Raw genomic sequence first — 22516 nt, 5'->3', positions numbered from 1 at the left:
CTCGGCCGCCTCGAAGGAAATTAGTTGTCACTCTGACCTGCCCGTTATGTTGCGAGCTTCCTCGACGTGGCCCGTCCGCCGCCGGGGCCGGCAGAGCCTCGCACTGCCCCGGCGGCCCCGCAAACTTTCCTCTTCCCAGCGCCGGCCGGGCCCTCCCAGGGCCCCCGGGGGAACCGGGGAGCGAGGGGGTGGCGGGCGACGGCAGGCCGAGGGCGGGCCGGTTTTCGCCCCGACCCTCCGGACTTTGGCCCGGAGTCCTCGGCGAGGCTGGCGCTGGCTGTCCCCAGGGAAGCCTCGTCGCAAGGCGCTGCCCCCTCGGCCGGCCTCCGTCGGAGCGGCCCCGGCGAGGGGCACGGAGCAGCCGCCCCCGTCCGAGCCGCCCTCCCGGGAGCGCTGTCTTTGTGCTGAAGGGGCGGACGGGGCCCCCGGGAGGGGGGCCGTAAAGGGGAAGGCCCACTGCTTTTCGGGATGCAACTGCTTGGCTGGGGCGGGGGGAGAAAGCGGGGCGGGGGGGGGGGAGCGCGGCCGTCTCTCTCCTTTCCCCGAGCGCGGGGCGAGAGCCGGCTACCGAGCTCCGCTCCCGCGGTGCCTCCCTGGGAGCGGCGGGGCGCACCCGCCTCCGCGTCTGCAGCCGCAAAGGTCCCGCCGGGCACTGACCGCCCCTGGGGAGGCGAGAGAGCCCTTCCCTCCTGCAAACGCCCCCGTAGGGTGTCGCTAACCCCGGCCAACCCTGCCCTCCCCTGCCTCTCCGTCTGAGAGAGTTGCTTAAACTTCCTTCCCCCCTCAGTTGGAAATCAGCGAGCTTTCCTCTTCTTGTGTCTAACAGGCAGAGAAGAAACCTTTCCCCCACCCCAAAATCTCACCCTCAAACCGGGAGAGCGACCCTCAGACAAAAGTGCACCGCTGCGACAAAGCTGAGCGGGGCTTGAGAACTGCCGCGGTGTTTTGCGAATGGAAGTGTCACATTACAAGAGCTGCAGGTAAATAAAGGTGGGATAAGGCACCGACGCTGCCGAAATCTTCTTAGCGCTTTAGAGCTGGGTGGAATGTGTATCCAGAAAAGGTTTCCACTTGGAGGCTTAAGAAATGTGAGTCATCCCCTCCCCCACCCGCCCCCGTCCTACTCAGATCGGTTCAAAAAAAAAAAAAAAGTCTCGCTTGCTTTTCTATCAGCCTAGCATCTTTTGGGGGTGAACTTTGCTATTCTTCACCTTGCGTGGGAGTAAAGCAAACAATTCAAAAAGTGAGCGTTACCTGTAACGGTGATTTGGAAAAAGGAAACAGGGCAAAAAGCAGGGAGGGAAAATAAGGAAAAACTAAAGGAGGGGGAAAATCGCAAGCTGGGAGGAGAGCTTTGTTTCTCATGTGCAAAGTTCTCAGCGCAAGGATGAGTAGGGTCCTGCGAACGCTATTAATTATGCGCAATTCTGATCAGCAAACGTGATTCCCTTCCTGCTCCTGCACTGGGCATTGCCCGTTTCTCTGACAGTTTATTCCTTCAGTAGGCAACCTTTCAAAAAGCCCTTTTTAATTTTTTCCCCCTTGTGCAAGTACGCTGGGACCAGAGCTGCTATACTAAGCTACTTAGCTTGAAAATCAGTTTAGTGAAGGTCTGGGAGATTCTGGGTTTATTTCCCCATACAAGACCTATAGCAGGAGCTTAATCACAGAAGTGAGAAAAGAACGAAACTGTACGGAAAATTACAAACATCACCATCAGCTGGCAGAAGCGCCAGGAAAATCTTTCACTAAACCCAAGACCTAGAATGTCAGAAAGGTTGATGTGATCAATCCCTCCACCCCCACCCGTAAATTAGCTTGAAATTGTTAAGCGGTGAAATAAAATACTGCTTTCCAAACAAAAAATCATTTTAAACATAATCCGGGTAAAAAAAATTCTCTCTTCCTTTTTTTTTTTTTCCCTTAACTTTCGGAAAAATCTAACAAAAAAGGAGTGCGGTGCCACCTCAATAGCCGAAGAGCATTTTTAAAGACGATAAACAGTTACGTAGCAAAAAAGGAATTGGGATCAGAGTGAAAAAAAAGAGTCACCTTTCCATTAGAGAGTGGATGCATACATGAAAACAAGCGGGAGAGAAATATATAGCAACGCTGGGTATAATGTGATTATACCTAAGGTAATCGCTTAAAATAAATTGTATACTGTTTAAAGTAAATCGACCTAAATGACCACGCTCATATAATTCAAAGATCTTTGAGCAGATTATCTTCTCCTTAAAAAGCCCTTCTTGAGAAGGAGTTTGCTAAGACAGTGTGATCCTTGCAGTTTCTTAAGGCGATGCGTCCACTGCCAAGAGATTTTCTTTTTATTATTAACAAATCAGTTCAGATAGGGGTCCGATAAGAAATGCAAATCCAGACATAGGGGTCGCTGCTTGGCCGAATTTTAGCTAAAGGCTGGTTCTGCAAGAATTGACTAAAGGGTATGTTTGCAAAGAGGATATGTGAAGCTTTAACACTGACTCTAAAAAATGAAGTCAGTGATTTTGATCTGCTCCAGATGTCCTAAGAGTGGATATTGCAGTGCTGGGAATCCGCACCAAATATCTGAGGGCACTGATGGTAATCAGCACAACACATCAGCCAGGGGGGACTGGCAATTGTGATAACCTGCTGCAAATGTGCAGGGCTGGAGATGGCAGTGATAAACCGCTGAAAATGTCTTCAAATGGAGATGACAGAGATGTTGAAAGGAGACACCAAACTACGGGGAGAATAAGATACTAAGCAGAGCACAATTTGAGTATGAAGTTCAGAAATTTCTTAGTCTACGGTTCACCAATATGATTTCTAGAGAGATACCTGTATTATATGCACTGTATCTGCATACAGATACACATGCATATAGACCTGGTATTAAAATTCAGGGTTTCTGCGGCGCTGATAGTAAGAGCCACCAAAAGAAGGGGAGGCTTAATCGCCTTGTTTGTGGCTTGATGAAAAAAAAAAAGTTTTCATTTAATTCTGAGGTTGCTTTAAAACATTCGGTAACGATTTCTTTTGCAAATCCTCTCTTGATTTTTAGCTCGCACCGGTAATAGATGAAGAAATTTAAGGTGATCTCTTTCGTTAATAGTCCGTTTCAATTTTCTTTCCTGTGGAAAGAACGCACAGGAAAAAAAAAGTGCCAAAAAAGAGATTATCCGTATGTTGCTAATTTTCTGAATGTCCTTCTGAATGTAGTTTCACTATCTTTCTTATATGTAACTTTACAATAACTTTATCATGTTAAGTATCAATCCTATACATTTTAATTATTCATCTGTGCAGGACTGAATCCATTAATTTAATATATCTTGCCTCGATTATAATTATGCACCGACTGCCGACTATTTGGATCAGTTGACTGAGTTTTCATTAAGTGCATTCTATTTGATTTAGCAGGGGACCGTGTTTCATTTGACAACACGTACTTTTTTTGGGTATCGGCAGCATTAATACCACTCCGGACGACCTTCGTATTCTTTCTCTCCCGCTGGTCACCCGTTTCCAGGCCCTGTCTCCTCACTGCGTCCATCCTGAGCACTTCTCATCAGCCCTGATTTATGAGCCTTGTTAAACACTCATTATTACTTTGCACCTTTTTCCAGCAGGGTCTGGGAAACAAACCCACTTTGTGACAACAGGGCATGTGTCAAACAATTAGAGGCGGAGAGGCGATGCATCTCTAGAGCTCCAGACCCCCTCCCCTCCCCCTCCCGCCCAATCCAAAGAATATTTCTATTAAAAAGGGGGGGGGGGAGCAGGGGGAGAGAAAAACTCTAATTCTCTTTTAATAAATTTCATTCATAGCAACAGCAGCCCTCAGACCTCTGACCGTGGAAACGAATATTTGGTTCGTCCAACTAAACACAAAGTTGCAGTCAGAAGTACCTGCCTGATTCCCTAAATGCCAGTACTCAAGCTAATAGTTAATAAGGCGTTTAACAAGATCATGCTATTCAGAAAGTGAGGGCATTTTAAAAAAGAAATAATGGTCTTTCTCTCTCTCTCTCTCTCTCTCTCTCTCTCTCTCTCTCTCTCTCTCTCCCTCTCTCCCTCTCCCTCTCCCCCCCCCCCTTCTTCTTCTTCTTTTTTTTTTTCCTTCCCTTTTTGGTAAATAAAGAGAAATAGGATTTTTTTCCCATCAGCACCCTAGTGGTGACTTTTTAAGTCAATTGCAGCCCGCATTTATTTCTAATAGCAATGCGAACTCTCGTGTGCAGCGTTTTTGTAAATGAATTATAAAAGCTATGCACACAGGCCTGTATAAACAAGCACACAAATCTATAGAATGAATCATCTGCGTCTTTCTATATCTATTCGTCTGTCCGTCTGTCTACCTATCTATGAATATTTTATAGATCTGAACTTAATTAACAAAATCATTTCCATTTTGACTCCAAAATGATCAACAGCAATTATGTGCGATTTTTAAGGTTTATAATTTTATGTCACCAGACTGTTGCTTGGGGGCACAGGCACAATTGCCGTGCCAGCTGCAGTTGTATTTATTTGTTTTCCTGTCTTGTTCCTGTAGGGCTGCATTATGCAGTTTTTAATTAGTTTGTGTTTGTATTTCACCCGTCCCAAATCAATGCCATCCTGGAGCAATGCGATGTAAATTCCTGCAGTACAGGTGTAGCTGCTAGCTCTGGAACACTAGGAAACTCATGTCTTACAAATGAAAGCAGTGAATGCCATTCAGCCAAACTGTCAGCTTTAAACAGCCAAGAGGAAGGAGATCAAAGCAGAGAGCAGGAACTTCTACTCTCCAGATTAGTCTTTATGGTTTGAATGCCTAATGCTATTAAAGGGAACCAGGACATATAGCACATCGTTGGCTACAAAGTTACTTCCAATTTTGCTAAAGTCCTTCCTTATTTTGGCCAGTGTAAGCCTTCAGAGCATTTCAAGATGCACTGTTTCCTTTGAGGCCTAGTAGCTACTCATCTGAAATTATGCAGAACTAATACCTTCAGAGACACATTTCTGTTTGTGCACATATTTATATAACTTATCGCCTTTTGAAAGATAATTTTGATTTCCTCCTAGGTTCCACAAAGTCTTTTAATAGAACTCGCAGCAATAAAACCTGAAATTCTAGTATCTCCAGACATGAAAAGTCCCTTTATGTTGTGTTTGGTGTCTCTTCTTTCTTGAAATGACCTCTGTACGGTGCTGTATAAATCTATTATTCCAGTCACTGGGGAATTCTTTTAAAGCTTTCTTTTTTGTCAGGAATAAGAGATCGTTCATCTTTAACTAGGCCACATAGAAATTATGATTCAACAGCAGTGTATATTTAATTAGAGTAATCTCACTTGAATTTAATTACCTAATGAATTATTTGTTTAAAAGGTAAAAAGGCTTGTTTGCCAAGTACAGTGCAACCCACTGATAAGAACTTCCGTTATAAGAACATTAATATTAAAAAAATATATTTTATGGTTTTATATTTTAACTCTTTGGTTCTGCCAGCCGTCGATGGGCACGCCGAGGCCACTACCATTAGGGCTCCGGTCCCGTCCCTTTGACTCCCGCCCCGCGCAGGCTGCTGGCACCGACTCGCGTAAGTAACGCGCACGACGGCGTCGCCCCTGCCGCGGCAGGAGGGGGGAGGGGAGCGGACACGGCCGGCTTTCGAGGCGAAACGCCGGCGCCGAAGCGGCTCGAAAAGCGGCGGCGAGGCCGCCTCAGTGGGAGCGCCGCGTGGGAGCGGGAGGCTGCGCGCCCCTCCGCCCGCTGCGCGCCGCCAGCGCGGGGCTGCTGCCCACGGCAGCTGTCGGCCTCCGCGCAGCGCTGTGCGCGCAGGACCCGCTGAGCAGAGGCTGCGGCCGGGAATGCGTTGGAGCGCTGAGCTTCAGGCTGCAAAGCAATCATGTGGGTTTCTTTGCCGCCTTCTTTCTTCTTTTCTTCCTTTTTTCCCCCGGTCTTACGGACAGTGCAGCTAATGACAGTCCTTTGATTATTTATGATGCTTCGGCCAAGAAAACAAAAACCGACCAGCTTCTACCCTTGACCTTTCTGCTCGGTTCCCAAGTTTTGCAGCTCCTGCATTGTTTGTTTCCAAGATACAACCCGTACAGTGCTAAACTGCAACACTTGTCAGAAGACTCGCTTGAGAGCACCACCGCTCAGGGATTATCTGCCTTAAAAAAAAAAAAAAGCAATATATATATTTTTTCTTATGCAATAGTACGAGAAGCTCTCCTTGATGATTTCTACTGGCATGCTGCTGCAAAAGTAGGTCCAGAAAAAAAATATCTGCTGGAAGCAACTCTTCCCTAGCATTTCGGCAGTGGAACCTCGCGAAGGGAGCAGCGTGTGGCTACATTTCGCACGGACGGGGAGCTTTTGGGTTCCTCTCCCCCTTTTCCGACGGCGCATGCCGCGAGCCCATTGGCTGGGCCTGCACCTCAGGGCAGAGAGCAGCGAGGGTCGCACTGACCTCGCCTCTGCCCGCAGTGATGTGCTGGCGGCGTGCAGACAGCCCGATCGCTTTCAGAACAGGGCACAGACGTTAAACCAGATCTTTGCAGGTGGCGAAGGTAATCAGAGGCTGCCCTACAAGACGGGATAATTTTCCCTCTTGCCTGCCAAACATTTCTGTGTGGGAAGCACCAACAGGAGGGAAAGGAGCATGTGTGTGTATACTTAAGCGGTGGCCAAGGATGGTGAAAGCAGCAGCTAGTTTAAGCTTCAACAGCGCTGAGGTATCGGTTCGCGCTAGGTCACAAAGCCGTATCTGGGGTTTCCGAATAGGTGGCACTGAAGTTGCCGCTCGGGCAGCCCTACAGCGGGGACTGAAAGGCTAATTAGCTTTTGAGATGCAAAGCTGCAGGTACCGGTCTAGACGTAGTATACATGCAGAGGCAAAGCCGGCGATTTAGCCACACAGTTCAACGTATCAAAGCTGCGTGCTCCGCAGCAAAGTCTCCTTCCCGAGGGAAGCAAAGGGAAGGGAAGGGAAAGACGGAGGGGCGTGTGGCTCTGCCTGGCGAAGCCGCGCACCCCCGTGCCCTGCGGGCGACTGACGGGAGCGGGCGCCCGTGCGGGGGCGGGCTCAGCACCGGCCGCTCCAGGCTTCTCCCAGCTCCCTGCGAGCTTCCCCAGGCCCTGCTAGCCCCGCCGCCCGCCCGCATGAGACCCTCGCGGCGGGGGAAGCGAGCAGCCGTTTCGGGCGGAGGCTCGGACGCCGGGAGCCGCCGGTGCCCCCGGGCGGCGAGGGGTGAATTCGGCACAGGATTTGCCCCGGAGCCGAGCCCCGCTTGCCGCGACCCCCAGCGCGGGGCCTGGGGAAGAGCAACCTGCCCGCCAGGAGCTGCCCTTGTCCAGGGAGCGCGCTGGCAGCACAACCCCGGAGCTCCCGGCAGCGATTTCCACTCGGCGGCCCTTCGTAACGCCCTCGCCGAGTTCCTGCGCCTCTTTCCATTCTGGCGTTTTCGATAGATAGGGGATCGCTACAGTTTCCACAACAGTTGGCTAGTTTGTTGCAGACATGCCTGTTCAAGTCCTCAGTCAATTGCAGAGCAGCTTGCACAGCGCTTAATTACACCGCCGTGCAGCTGCGCTCTGCCCCAGCCAGCGCAATCGCGGGGAAACCGGCAGAGCCCCTCTCGGGCTGGGAAGTCAGTGCCTGGTGATCTGGGGATGTGCTAGACATTAGGCAGGAAAGGAGTCGGGAGGTGAGACTCTGCCTTCCCCGTTTTGGGCTGTGTGCATGCATGTGCCTCGTTCTCCTCACGATTTTTGGAGTTCCGCTGAAGCGTTATGCATAGGATGAGCAAGCTGATGGTACATGCATCTCCACTTTTATTTCGCGATGCTGGAAGAGGTTGGGTCTAATCACGCTACCGGGTAAATATGCCAGGTGCTATGTCGGGTCCTGAACCCCAAAGCAGCTTTGGTTCTGTGACAATGAGCACGGCAAATTGACTTCAGAAGGACCCCAGGTCTCATAATTAAATTAAAAATGTGTAAGTCACAATCAGAGCTGAGACTGAAGCATCATTTTCAAGTCTTAAAGTGCCATTTCTCACTGGTTAGGTGCACATTAAACTATTGCTCTTCTCTACTATGCGTTTTTTGGCGCACAGTATTATCAGAATCAACTGGCAATTCCACTTAAATGTTTGCATCAGTTTTAAGACATTATGGCTGTTACAGATCTGTAGGCCTGGCATTTTAATTCTTGAGGGCCTATGCTTTTCTTAAAGCTATGAGCGCAGTAGTCACAACACATTTACCTAATTTAGTTGATTCCTATTTATTTTGATAACTAAATACATATATTAATAGGGCATATTTGACTTTGTGTATTTATTCTTGCCCCTTTTGGAAGATGTATGCATTTCCAGTGTGTTATTACTGATAAAATACAGCAGTATAATTTAAACCGTGTAGTTACAGTGGACAATCCATTAAATAAATCTTAAATTAGAACTTATTGAATAAAAATTCTGCACAAAAGCTCCTCAGATTATTTTTAATATTCTGTAAGCAAAATAATTTGCAATGTCTTTCCATCTCTTCTACAGCTTTCTTTTAACATTTCAGCATTAGTAGCTATTGGTGTATTTTCTTTCTTTGCTTTCTTTTTTTTCCTAGAGGTATACTCTTTTTGCTAATATAATTGACTTATGTATCTATTGATGTGTACTGCATTTTAATGATGACTTTTTGTTTCATCCAGTTACACTTTTAAATAAGATTGCCTGGACTGTATTTTAAGGACAAGTGTAAGCTGTTGTTTTGTTTTTTAATGATCAGTGCAAACCTGGGCGAAATAATTGTACTTCTTTACCTGAGAACAGAATGACATTCAAATCAGGCTGTGCGTTTTTATGCATGTATATATACATTTCTGTACAGATTTGCTCGATTGTAATTAGCTTTCTCCTTCCTCTTCTTTCCTCTATATCAATGTTTTAAAAAGTCCTTTACGTCCATACCTTTTTTATATTTGTTCTTTCTAATAGCACAAGAATATATCTGAATGGCAACACATTTTGAGCCTAGCCTGCTTAGAATAGCATTATCCCATGGAAAATATTGCATCAGGATGACAGTGGGACTAGAAATATAGTGGATTAAAAAGGAGAGAGATTGAATAAAAATACCTTTAGTGAAATACAATATTATGATAAAATCCTTCATATTTGGTGCTTAGAACAAATATTTGCTGGTGGGACTAAGCATATACTTTTTCTTATCAGGAAGGTTATTCATGTCCTCCACTGAATTATTGGTCTAGATGCTGTAAGAAACAGGAAGCTAGACTGTTTACGTTTTTTTTAGGACAACCTTTCGGTGGTAGTTAAATCATCGTGGCATTGAGTAGAACTTTGTAGTTGTGGGTTGCACCATTGTAGCATACAAAGTAGCACTAAGTTTATTTTACTGATTCATTGCAATTTCTTTCCAGAATTACGTTCCCCATCCCATATGTTTCACTTTATGTGAGTGTGGTACGTCCCTGCCAGAGATGCAATTTTTATGATTTTGCCTGAGGTTGAGAATGCTGGGTATAATAATGATAGCATCACACCCAGTGTTAATTTTTCATGCATAACTAGATTGCTTCAATTTACAAGACATTTTGTACAGCACAGATAAATATATGACAGTTGTTATTTTTCTTTTTTTCATATGTATTCCACTGTTTCTCATATGTTTTGCATTGTTCACAGACAAGATATATTTTAGAAGCCTAAGTCATGATGTTCAGAGGCTTACAGACATTATTAAGAACAGTAAGGAATTATGAGCATTTATAAACACAACAGGCCCAAATTAAGACTCTCAGTTCAGCAGCTGTAAGCTCTTTGAGGTTAATTACGACATGCAAAGAGAAAACATGCAAGAAACTATATGCTCCATATATTCCGCACTGCTATGTTAAAGAGGTTATCAGTGGAGTAAGGTATTGGTCAGTATGAGTATAGATAGTGGAACTTGGACTCAAGTTTTTATTGTGTTCCTCTCTATCCATAAATTCAAACACTTAACACCTGGATGCCTTTAGAGCACCTTGGGACACTTTAATAGTCAGATAGAAAATAAATCTAAGTACATTAGATTTTTTGAAGGCAAGGCAAGTAAAAGGCCGTATTCTGCAGAACTAGACTGATAATGGACAGGAAAATATTTATTTTTTTGTTTCAACTTTTATTTCTTTCCAGGATTTTCCATGGGATCAGAACAGCAATGTGATCATTCAGTCATGTAGAGATGTTTCTTCTATCTCTCTCACCTTGTCTCAGGCCAACACATGCGTGCGTTTGTAATAGTTCACAGTGTGTTGGCATCACTGCTGTAATTGCACTAACCTAGAACATTGTTACCATAAACATTTCTGTACTAATGTTAATAATTCTAATGCTTCATGGAAGCAATGCTGGTGCAGTTGCATTGATGTAGTAGATACTGCCAACGTAACTCACAGTAATCTTGCAATCCTTACAAAGCCCGCTCTATGCAATTTCCTTCTACTTCACATTATTTACTTGTTCTAAACTACTCCTTGCTGTTTCATAGAGTGATGAATACAAGTTCATTTGGTTCAAATTAAATAATCTCACCAGATATTGACTGGTGCACTGACTAATTCCCACTTCCTGAGTCCATCTTGGGACCTGTTAGGAAACTTACCCACAATGCAGTGCCTACTGCATGGCTGGACAAACTTCTGTGCTAATAGAACAAATGATTTCCACCTACACAGAAGTTTACTGCAGATTTCTTCCATAGCTACACTTTTATATAACCCTTTTAAACCATGCTAAGCTGTATAGGTAGAAAAATAAATTATCTAGCAAAAATAGGAGCAGTCAACGAGGAATGTGGTCAGGATTGTTCGTCATCTCAGTTCCACTGCAGTTTTGTTTGCTTGTTTGTTTTTGTTATGAATTGTCATGACTGCAGTGGTCCCTCGAAGTCCTGGGAGCAAGGCATTTGAAAGACCCTGCTTGATAGGGCACTGAAGCAGTGTAATACCCCTTCTGTGGGACGGGGCAGCTCAGTGATGGGAGGTCTTTTTTGTTTCCATCGACTACCGGAGCTGCTAATATTGCAGTCACTGCTGTAATATATATAGTTTAGATACTAGAGTTTAGTTTCTTTTGGTTGACAACCTTTCTATCCTGACTCGGGAGAGACTTCATTGTCCATCATTCCTCTTTAGGTCTTCTTATCCTTTTCTTACCCTTCACCCATTTATCTCACTCTTTCTTTCATCTCCACCTCCCATCTTCCATGTTCCTCTTTATCCATCTCCCCTTGCTCATTCTTCTCAGCTCCATGTTTGATCCTCCATTAAAACCATTTTTGCTCTTTGTGAAATTTTCATTAAAAGTGGCATCCCTGTATTCTACATGTTTATCTATACTTGGTAGTTTGCAAAGATTTCAGAGAAGGGACTCTGTCTTTCTGCACGTTTACGTAATGCCTGCTCCATCTAAGACCTAAGTCTGAGCAATAATAATTATTAAAAAAAAAAAGTTTTAACTGACATGCCTACCTTCCTATTCTACTTTAAAATGGTAAGTTCAAGCAATCAGGGCCTCAGGTGACCTTGATGTAACTACCATTGTGTGACTAGCTATGCTACCTTTCTCACTTCACTAAAACTTACCCTAAAAGCACGTAAATATATGCAGGAGAGAAAAACTTTTCTGTGTTTATTTACTTTTATGTTCTTAATAGTTGTTTGTTAATATGAACACATTTTGCAGAAAAATCATGGCCTGTGGATGCATTCTGACCTTCATCGAGGGCTGATAAGTAACTTAACAGTTTGGTATCTGATAATTCATAGCGCTAGAAATGAATATTACTGTGTGTGCATTTAACTCCATGCTTCCATGACATAAATACTAAGGGAATTATTTCGCGCACATAAAGTTTTGAACATTTCTTTATATAGTACTTCCAGTTTAGCTTTATCTGAAATTTATCTGTGGGTAAGAGTAGAAATGAAGGAATAAAAGAAGTGAAATAAAAAGCATTTAACACTAGCCAAAGGACAACTTCAGTCAAAAGAACAGCTTCACAAATCCATAGAATGAGAAGGGCTGCCACCAAAGGTGTGGAGAGAGCTAACTGAAGCCACTGTAAGTGCCGCTTTCATCTTTGAAGATTCTTGATGTTTGGGAAAGGTTCCTGAGGAATGGGAAGAAGCAAGCATCATACCCATCTTCAAGATGGGTGAGAAGGGGATCTGGGGAACTACCTAACAGCTAGTCTCTCCTCAGTTCCTGGAACAAACATCATGCACCATAACAAAATTTATGGCACAAATCCTCCTGGAAATCACACCCAGACACATGAAGAAAGGGGATGAAGGTGACCAGGAAAAGTCAGAACAGATTCACCGATGACAATGTGCCTTACAAACCAGAGAGCTTGCTGTAAGGAGATGACTGGTTTGGATGGGCATGGAAAGAACAATGGATGTTGTTCAACTTGGCTTTGCAAGGTTTGCAACATAGTCTTCCACGGCATCCTGACAGCACATGGGTGAGACCTGGACTGGAGAAGTGAGCTTCAAGATGGAACTGTCAAGCTCCAAGGCTGTCATTGTGGTACAAAGTCCCGCTGGGAGGCAGTTATTAGATGGATGTCTCAACTGATCATATGGAAACTCATGCTGTTTAATATATTTTATAACAACCTGGGAGATATGATAGAACGTACCCTCAGTAAGTCTGCAGACAAACCAAACTGGCTGGGAGTAGTCCATTCACTGGAGGGTGGGCTGTTTTCAGAAAGATATTGACAGGTTGGAGAAAGGGTCCGATGGGAATCTCGTAAAGTTCAGCACAGCGAATGCAGAGTCCTGCTCCTGGTCTGTGATGATGTCCTTCTACCCAGGCTGGATGCCAGCTGTTTAGAAAGTAGCTTTGCAGAAAAGCCCTTGGGGTTCCTAGTGGGCAACAGATGGAACATGAGCCAGCAGCGAACAGCGGTTGCCACGAAGAAGGCCACCTGCATATGGGGCTGTATTAGCATGAGTGTAGCCAGCAAGCTGAGGAAAGTGATTCTTCTTCTCTATTTAGCACCTGTGAGACCTCATATGGAGAAAACTGTCCATTTTTGAGCTTCTCACTGCAAAAGGGATATTGATATACTGCAGTGGAGGGCTACCAAGAGGGTTAGAGGCCTAGTGCCCACGATGATGAGAGGCTGAGAGGATTGCATTTGTTCAGGCAAGAAGAAAAGGTTAATGGGAGACTCTCTTGCTGCCTTCAGCTATTTGGTGGGAAGGTACAAAAAAGATGGAAGTAAACTCTTCTTGGAGATGCAGGATTAGGATGAGAAGGAACAGACATAGGTTGTTACATGGAAAATTATGATCAGGTATGAGAAAAAAAAAAGCCCTAATGCTGGTTAAGCACTGGAACAGGGGCCCTGAGAGACTGTGGTGTCATCGTCCTTCAAGATGTTTACAACGCAACTGGACAAGGCCCAGAAGGTCTTTACCTAGTTGGATTCACTTTGAGAGGAGGGTAGACCTAAATGACTTCCAGAGGTCTTTTCCAACCAAAATTATTCTAAGATTCTGTAGTGGTTTAACTAATTGCACTAAAAAAGTGGAGTTTACATTCTTGCTCTGGTTACAGGGTCATTTGGGGCAGCCTACCAAATATACAGCAGTAATGCACGTGCCTGTATTGCCTCATCTATCTTAACTGCAGATGCATTTATTTCACAACTTTGGAGTCACATCAGAATACACTGGATAACAGCACTGCTACTTCGTTTATCAAGCCATGATAGTTAATAAGATACTGTATGGTTGGGTGAACAAGCCATATTAACAAAAGTAGGTACCTGGCAAGCACTCCGGTATCTTTATCAGAAAGCCATTTCCATATCCGGGAGACAGTAGAGAAGAGGGATAAAAGAAATAGGCAAGACCTGAGGAATAGTCATCATTTAGTTCAGTAACTGGCTTTCCTATCCAAATAGCTTTTTAATGGCCTGCTCTGGGGGACATACAAGGAGTTTGCGTGTAGACGTGCAGGATACTGCTGTGAGAAAGTACAGTTGCCAGGTATTATCATGTACTATACTTTGTGTCAATATTTTCAGTAACTGTGAGGTTAAACAGACTGGAAGAGAGAGAGACAGAGAGACAGAGAGTTGTCCATATGTGGTAGGCTTCCACTCCAGTGGTATTTGTCTAGTATATTTTGATTTTATTTTGTAGACAAGCATGTAAATTGAAAAGAAAATAAAACTATAACCCTACCAAAATGGCACAGAATGATTCTCTGACTATGCAAGCAAGTGTAGGATATGAGAAAAGGGCTCTTTCTAGTGGAAGAGCTTTTGTTTATGGCCAGGCTAGAGCCAAGTCTGGCTCTCTTGACTTGCAACATCATAGGACAGCCTCTTGGCCCATTCCAAGATTAAGATTCTTTGTTATTTATTACAAAATAAAAAACAGTAAAGTCATTGAATGTAAAGGGCATGGGAGGAAAGTAAGCATGGTTTTCAATATGTTTTTGTAGTGTTGAAATGGGAGTGCTCTCTGACCTTTTTTAATCCTAATGACTGTTTATGAATGAACAAGTGAAGCTAAATAAAAGACATACTCTTAATTGTGGTATTAACCATAATTAAATGCCATTCTGAAATATTTTGTAATTTTATAATTGTTTAAAGTGTTGGTATTTAGTGAACATCATTTACAGTAATTCCTTTATTCTTTCTTTGTCTAACCAATAATAATCTTTGTAATAGGTAATAGAATCCTGAACTGAACAAAACTGTATGCGTAAGTGTTCAAAACATTTCTATTTGTTTTTTGTTTCAGTAGGAATCCAAAACAAAGTTAATCTGATCTACAGAGATCAACAGAAAAGTGAGTGAAGATTCTTAGTTCTTTGAAGCCAGAGAAGGCAATGAAATAATCCTCCTAAACAATGAAGGCCTTTAATTCAGAGCCTTGAACACTGAAAGGCATTGTGAAGTGGGATTTGCAGTGTTTCTGGTTTTAATTTAAACTGTACAAGCAGGTACAGTAATGGGAGGTGAATTGCTCTTCTTACACTGTTGCAGTAGCATAAGACAAAATCTACAGAAACATCCTAGACTCAATTTATTAGTGACTGGAATAGTAACAACTACCTTAAAAAGAAGCTAGTGCTTCCTTCAGTCCTTCCCCCCCAGAGCAGTTTTAATATATCTGTCTCCTTCTATCCTTTGGGGTTTCCTTAGATCTGTAAACTGAAGGACAACTACGTGTTTGGAACTATGTGTCTATATGAGTTGGCCATCTATAAGCAAAGTCAACCAATTCTTCAGCATTCTGTAACTTGGTGCATTCACTTGAAGTGCTGATAGTGGTCGAGACTGCAAAGGGACTTCTTGTGAATTTTCAGGGGCTGAGGAATGCACAAGAGGTGAGTTTTGCTGCTATGAGCCACTAGAAGTTCATCAGATGGGAAACAGAAGACCAGGTGCTTCTAAGTTATGCTGCTTTGCGTAGCCTGAGCTGCCTTTGGGTCTCCACTGGGTCACGGAGTGGAGCACATCCTTGGAAAGCACTGTCAGGGAGCACTGAGGGCTGACTGCTTCCTAAGGGATGGGGAGCTGAGCACGCTGACACAGCTAGTCAAGGCCTACTCCCTCAGTAACCCAAGGAGGGGAGCAAGGCAGGCCCACGGGTGGCGACGGAGGGTCAATCAATAGTCCAGATCATCAGGCACATCCATGGTGTTGAAGCAGGTCCAAGGCCAAGCAGGAATGCAAGCTGGCAAATTGGATCATGTCTGGTGGCAGTAAAGAGAGTCAAACACAGCCCAGTAACCACCAAGCAGGTCCATAGCAATGAGGTGGGTCGGAAGTCAAGCTCAAAAGTCAGTCCGTGGGTCAGAGCCCAGATGAGCAGAGTATATGGCCAGGCATAGCTATGAGAGAGCTGGAGGCAGGCGCACCTATAGCAGAATTCAGGGAGGGGCTGAAGGCTCAGTGCTGAGCTGAGATGGGGCTTCTGTGCCCATGGACACGATAGGCGAGGTACGCCCCAAGGGAGGCTGGTCAGGGCCATTAAGGCCTACTAGTATCCTCAGGGCCCTGACGGCGGGACAGTGGGTCATCAGTAATCTGAGAACAGGAGTAACAGGTGGATATTTTGTTGGAAGGTGCAGTATTAGACAGCAGAAGACAAGAATGCAGAGGGGCCCTTGAGCTCATGTTAAGGGAGCAAAACAAGCTGGCCAAAAGAAAGCATGAAGGATTCATGCATTCTGAATGAAATTCTGATTCTGTCAAGCCAAAGGCAATCCTTTTATGGACAGCAGCAAGATAACTATTTCACTTTCTGTGGTTTTTCTACTAAATAGGCCAGCTAAAATGTAACATGGAGTAGGACCACTGTTGTCAGTCATTTTTAACTTGTTAGGGTGAAAAGCATGATTTTTTAGTAATCTTCTCCTGACTTTTTCCATCTCTTCATTTTACTCCCTTACTCTATGTTCAATCACTGAGTCTAGTCAGTAAAGAAAATGTTAATACCTAAATATTTGTATTCAATTTTTCTTGTTTGCTCAGGGTTCCGTATCTCTTACAGAGGGAATTGAGGATTTGTTATTTGATTGAGTGATTGTTCTCTGGGTCTTGGTCTGTCTTTTTTTTTTTTATCTGTCTCTGTCCTTCTGTTGTAATATGAAATGAAGCTCAATTTTTGAACCTCTGGGTAAAATGTTTGTCTTGGCCCCAGCCTTGACTTGCTGATTTTTTGATACATCATACTATTGTCTGTAGATTTTAGAATGATACAGATGGGCAAAATCAGGCTTACTGCGGTGTTAATCATAGATGGCTGCAACTATTGTGAGTATCATTTCAATTGCATTTAGTTCACGTGTTGTCTCTGGGGTTTTCTGTCCACCTGGAAGAAAATTTACTGTGCTCCAGCCCGCCTACCTCCAGCAGCTCAGGGATCCACAGCCATCAAAGCTGTCACAGAGGACTCTTTTCATGGCATCGTGGGGAGAGGCGTGAGGCCATAGCGCTGTCCTTATCTACAGATAGTATCTCCCTGAATAAGATCCTCTTTGTTTCAGGAGACATGGGTGTGTTCCAGATGCACTGTTCATTTATTTTTTCAGTTGCATGTTCAGAGATAAGAAGAGTTGCACTAATTGCCTAAATAAGTTTTGGAATTTAACGAATTATGATGTTCAATAGCATCTTTTTTTTTTGACAAAAATAACACAGGTAGTGCTTTTCCAGTCTGACAGCACTGCGAGCTCGAGTTGATTCAGAAATGTAAGAATGAGATTATAATAGCATAAGAAAATAAAAGTGCTATTTATCACCGTTTCAGTGTCACCAACCTGTTATTTTTATTGTTCTTCAGAATAATGGGATTTATTGAAGCAGTTTATCCTCAAGTCATGTGATACGTATTATGTGTGAGGAATGAAGAGGATTATAAATAGCAAAACATAAAAAAAGCACCTTAAATTTAATAGAAATCAACATAAAGCAGAGCTACAATTTCAAAACTCTCCTATTACTATCTGGAAGAAGCAGAAAACAAATGCATACAGAAAAGAAAAAGTTCAGTTGTGAAAACCATACAAATCCAGATGTTTACACAGTACTGGGCTCAAAATAAAGGGAGATAACTGTGGATATGAAATGTTTTCAAGAGCTCACCTATCTCTGAGAATCAAATAAAGAACTAGATAAACACATTGGCCACTATGTTTTTGGGATATATACACCAACACTCAATATTCACAAATCACTAAATGGTTGTTGGACACCTGAAGTTCTATTGATTTCTAAAGCTCAATAATGTCTGAAAGACTGGTTCAAAAGAACAGGCAAGCAAACAAGCAGTTACATAATACAGAGACTTTGAACATATACAAAATTCACTACAAATGCAGCAAACATTCTGACCAAATAAATAACCTTAGTTCATTATATGGTAGCTGCCATAACAGGAAATCTTTCGAATGATGATCATATTAAAATTAAGGATCACACAATGAAAAAGAGTGCTGTAAATCAGGCAGCAGGGAATTTCAAGGATCACAAATCCTTGCCTAATATAAATTACAGCAATAAATTCTAGCATGGATTGTTTCTGTTATAAAAATGGTTACCAAGAAAATAGGAACTGTAAGCTAAAATTCCAAGACGTTTAAATCATCGTAGTGCCTAGAAGTTTGTCTTATTTGCTTTCTGGCTTGTGTGCTAGCAATAAGTATGAACCTATTTAATTGTATAAATGAGTATCTATTTGCTTAGATTCTAAGTTAAGCCCGGAAATAACTCATCGCTCCTACTGCAGTTATTAAGGTAAATGGAAATAAATAGTTAACTTTACTCCTTCTTTTATAGATTTTTAGCATGACCTCAGTGACCTATATTTATGCATCAAGAATTCCATTCAAAAATGTGGAAAGATACCAGTATAAAACTGGTGCGTGCATAAAGTCAGTGTCAGCACTTGGGAGAGGTTATTGTTTTCTGGATCTTTTCATTATTCCCCAAAACTCTAAAAACAACTGTCTGAAAGATGAGAATAGCACTTTGAAAAATTTTCTTTTAAGATTAATTCCAAGAATGCTGCGCTTTGCTTTTCACTTCACTGTAGTTATTAGTCATATCTTGGATGGCTTAACAGGGACAGCCATTGTACTGTAACCCAGGGCTCCAATTGCAGGGAGGTCCTTACATCCTAATTATAAAAAAAGATATTGCCTCAGAGAAAATTGTAAAATAAATATGAACTGTTCTGGTAAGCATAAATCTATTTTGATATGAAGTGATCCGGCATCGTGGGAAGCCAAAGAAGATTTTCTTCATGTGGTTTGCAAACTAAAGAAGAGCACCCCAAGACTGCAAGAAAACACTACTTCAACAATGCTTGTAATTTGGCCTGGGGTAGAGTCTGCAGTACCTGCAGGCAATCACATGCAATGCAAAATACCATTTGTGAAGGCAGCTTATACTGAATGCTGGCTAGTCATTGTGCTCCTATGACTAGTCAGATGCCAAAGCAATGTTTTGCATAAATAAAACTAGTTTCCCATATATCTCAGCTCAAATATTACCATTAAAAAAAATCAGTGTTCAGCACGTTCTTCTCCTTTGAGAAGAGTCCCCCGCCTCCCCCAAACAAAAAGAAGATAGAGAATAGAAAAACTTCATATCTGCTGGGGTTAAAATTTCACTGCCCTCAAAGTCTTTAACAGTTGTTCATGAAAAACAGAACTTCAACTCTGTATCTTATTAGGAATACGTAGTGTTGACTGGCAAAACAGTTTCTGCATTTTCTCCATAGTATGATAATTTTTATAGATAGTTTGTGACTGCCATGCTCAAAGAGGAAGGAAAATGATATAGGCAAAATTGACAGTATCATCTGATGCCATTGACTGTTATATTGCTGATTACCTGTGAACATGGACTGTACATAAATGATACCCTTTAACAGTATCATTTATCATTTAACAGTTTTGCAGTTCTTCAGAAGACTGTAAGTGACTGTTTGGGCCAATTATTTACTTGGCACTTGTGTACGTCCATGCAATATTTTATTATCTATCCTACTCAACATACTTCAGCTAAAGTGGAGCCATTCCTGGAACCTTAATAGTAGTTCTGTTGCCTTTGCAGTGACCGAGAGAAGTATAATCTCTGTGACTCATGGGATTGCTTCATACAGGACTGGTTGCACCAGGGCACATTGCTCAGTGGTGGTATATGAGATAGTCTCCTGGAAGACCCATAGTTATGGCTTTCAATATATCCTCTGTTCAGAAGATAGCAACGTTGTTAGATATTAAAGGTATATCAAAAAATCAGCTCTTTTATTTTCCTTTTATTATATGATTGGAGCTGATGAAAGTGTTAAGAGGTGATGGAGAGACTTCTTTACAGAGGGTTCGTTGCTTAGTTCTGTTACATCTTTAAAAAATGAGGTATTAAAATATATTAAAAGATAAATACATAATTTTTTTCCCCCTGTGTGCCTTGCCTTCACTGTCTGTCATTTAGGCAGCAAACACTTTAAGGTATAGAATAGGTTTACCTCTACTATCAGTGTCTAAAAAATAGTAAGGTATGAGCATAAACACTAAAATAATATGAATGTTTAAATATCATATTTAGGATGGTGGAACTAATTCTATGTTAAATTAATTATTTATATTCCGTTTTTCCAGGAATGCACTTATTTCACAGATACTTGCATTTCTCTACCGTACACTTCAAGTCAGGGCCTGGAAAGAAGATGATGAAGTAGTGCCGTGCTGGATAGTTTCTTCTTTCCACAAACCAAAGGATTGTATTTATAGCCAGTCCTCGAGTGAACTTGCAACACTGAATTCTGCTGGCTACCCTTGACTTCTGTGTTTTCACCAAGGAACCGTGGAGAAAAATGGAAACAAGTCCTCCTCAAAGCCTTCCCATGTGACTGAACCCAACGTCTGAGGACTGGGTATTCTTCCCAGTTCTCACTTGCAGGATCTGGTACAGTTCAATCTTCTTCCTATGGGTTTTTGGGAATATAAAACTAATCTACTCTCTACTATAAATAGCTGTAGATGGTGGTAATAGTGCTGGTAAGCAACCAGGCGAATGCCAAACCTTCCTTTAAAAGCCCCAGCCTCTACTGATGCAGAGTATTGCATGCAGCACCATCTGTCATGGGTGTTCATTTATCATTAACCAACTGGGGAGACAACATGAGCTGAAATGCCACCAGAAAAGAGACAGCAACTCTATTTTAAATGCGGTACATTTGGTTTAAGGAAAATTTGGGAACCGAAAGTAGGGCTAAATGTATTAAATAAATAATTTGCTCTGAGTCAGATTCTGCAATGTTTACCAACACAGAAAACTACTTTATTTAGCAACTGACTGAGGATTTCATGTGGAGTGAAATATTATCTGAATCAAGTGAAAAGATCAGAAATTTATATTATGTTGTGGGAGATATCAGAATCTGTCTAACCATTGGAGATTGCAGCTAGACTGCTTCCAGTATGATGGGTAGGTCGTTTAGCCCTAGTGTAGTCCATGCAGAAGGATTGTTTGGAGAGCTTGCTACCCCATTTCTAAGAATCTCTGTTGTTAATATTCAAAAGCTGATTTTTAGAGGCTTAAGTCTCAGCCAAGCTTACCCGAATTTTCCAAGAGACAGCGGGCCCTGCCTGGAGAGGGACTGGTTGCCACATTCCTAATTCCTGCTTCAAAGCAGGTTTAAGGCTCCTGTGAGAGTACCACTGAGCAATCGATAAGAAGAAACACACAGAATTATAGAATCACAGGATAGCACAGGTCAGAAGGGACCTTTGGAGGTCTCCTGTCCAGCCTCCTGCTCAACGCAGGGTCAGCTACGAGCTCAGACAGGTTGCTCAGGGCTTTATGTGGTCAAATATTGAAATCCTCCAAAGACAGAGACTGGCACAACCTCTCTGGGCAACCTGCTCCAACGTTTGACTATTCTTCTGATGAAAAAGTTTTCCTTTTGTCAAGTCCAAGATGGCATTATTTTTGTTGCTTTCATTCTCTTAAATGACTGAATAGCTTTCACTGAAACTATTCTTTCACATAAAAGAGATATTAGTTCCTCTGGCCATATTTTGAGTAGGATCTGATGCAGAAGGCATTTGTCTGGGACTGCCAGATGAATTAAATGGATATTTAGACACATGGAAACTTTGGGTACAGGTTAGCACGCAGGTAGCAGAATTTTTGAGGATCTTAACTTTGGATGAAGTTCTTAAAATCTGTAGCGGGTATACCTTTCCTTTTACAGCTCTATCTTCCTGTCCCTGGGCAAGTAAGACTTATTCTTAGTAAGAAGATCACAAGTTTGGTGGGACTGGCACTCTTAAGAGCTTGTTTGTGATATGAACAAAGAGAGTTTTAGAAGTGTTGATAGCTTGTGTATTTTCAGTTTTGTGATGGGAATCACATTAATGAGAACATCTGACTCAGAATGTTAATGCTTATTCTCATATGAGATAAAACAAGTAGACAAACTGATAACAGCATCATATCCATGTAGCTGATTTTTTCTCTTTTACTTTTAGACAATGCGCTATTTCCAGGGAAAACAACAACAGCTATAAAACCACCTCTGGACAATTAGTTAATACATTTATATTAGTTAACTTTAAACTGTTGTTAAGTACAAAAACAGAAGCTGAAATCAACCATAAATTCAATTGTACTGTGCCCACCAGCCCCATGGCGACAAGCAATTTCTAAGGACTGCTAACAGTAGGTGATACAGAGGGTTGGAGAAGTCAAGTAGAACATGACCTCTCGTTTGCTCTTGCTACTGAACATGACATAAACGATTGAGAGGCTTGTGAAGGTTTAAATGGAAACTTTCTAGATTCTTACTATAGCAGACATCATGTCTCATTGTGCTACCTCTCATTGTCAAATCTCTTCACAGCCAGTCCTATACACATTCTTCAGGCAAAATTGCACTTAGCCTCCTTCGTAGTTTAAAAATGGGGCATGCCAGGTC

At 42.6% G+C, this 22516-nt stretch overlaps 1 long non-coding RNA gene across 1 annotated transcript; it reads left to right on the top strand.

Moving 5' to 3' along the window:
- The first annotated feature begins 812 nt into the window (after positions 1-812).
- On the top strand, positions 813-21092 carry LOC138066184 (uncharacterized). Its single transcript, XR_011139426.1, has 3 exons — positions 813-980; positions 5482-5572; positions 20196-21092. It is a non-coding gene; the product is annotated as an uncharacterized lncRNA (long non-coding RNA).
- Positions 21093-22516: the final 1424 nt, after the last annotated feature.

This window comes from Struthio camelus, chromosome 2 (assembly GCF_040807025.1).
Source record: "Struthio camelus isolate bStrCam1 chromosome 2, bStrCam1.hap1, whole genome shotgun sequence".
NCBI classification, from domain to species: Eukaryota; Metazoa; Chordata; class Aves; order Struthioniformes; family Struthionidae; genus Struthio; species Struthio camelus.
Note: the sequence above shows the minus strand (reverse complement) of the source record. Positions and strands in the feature narration are given on the sequence as shown.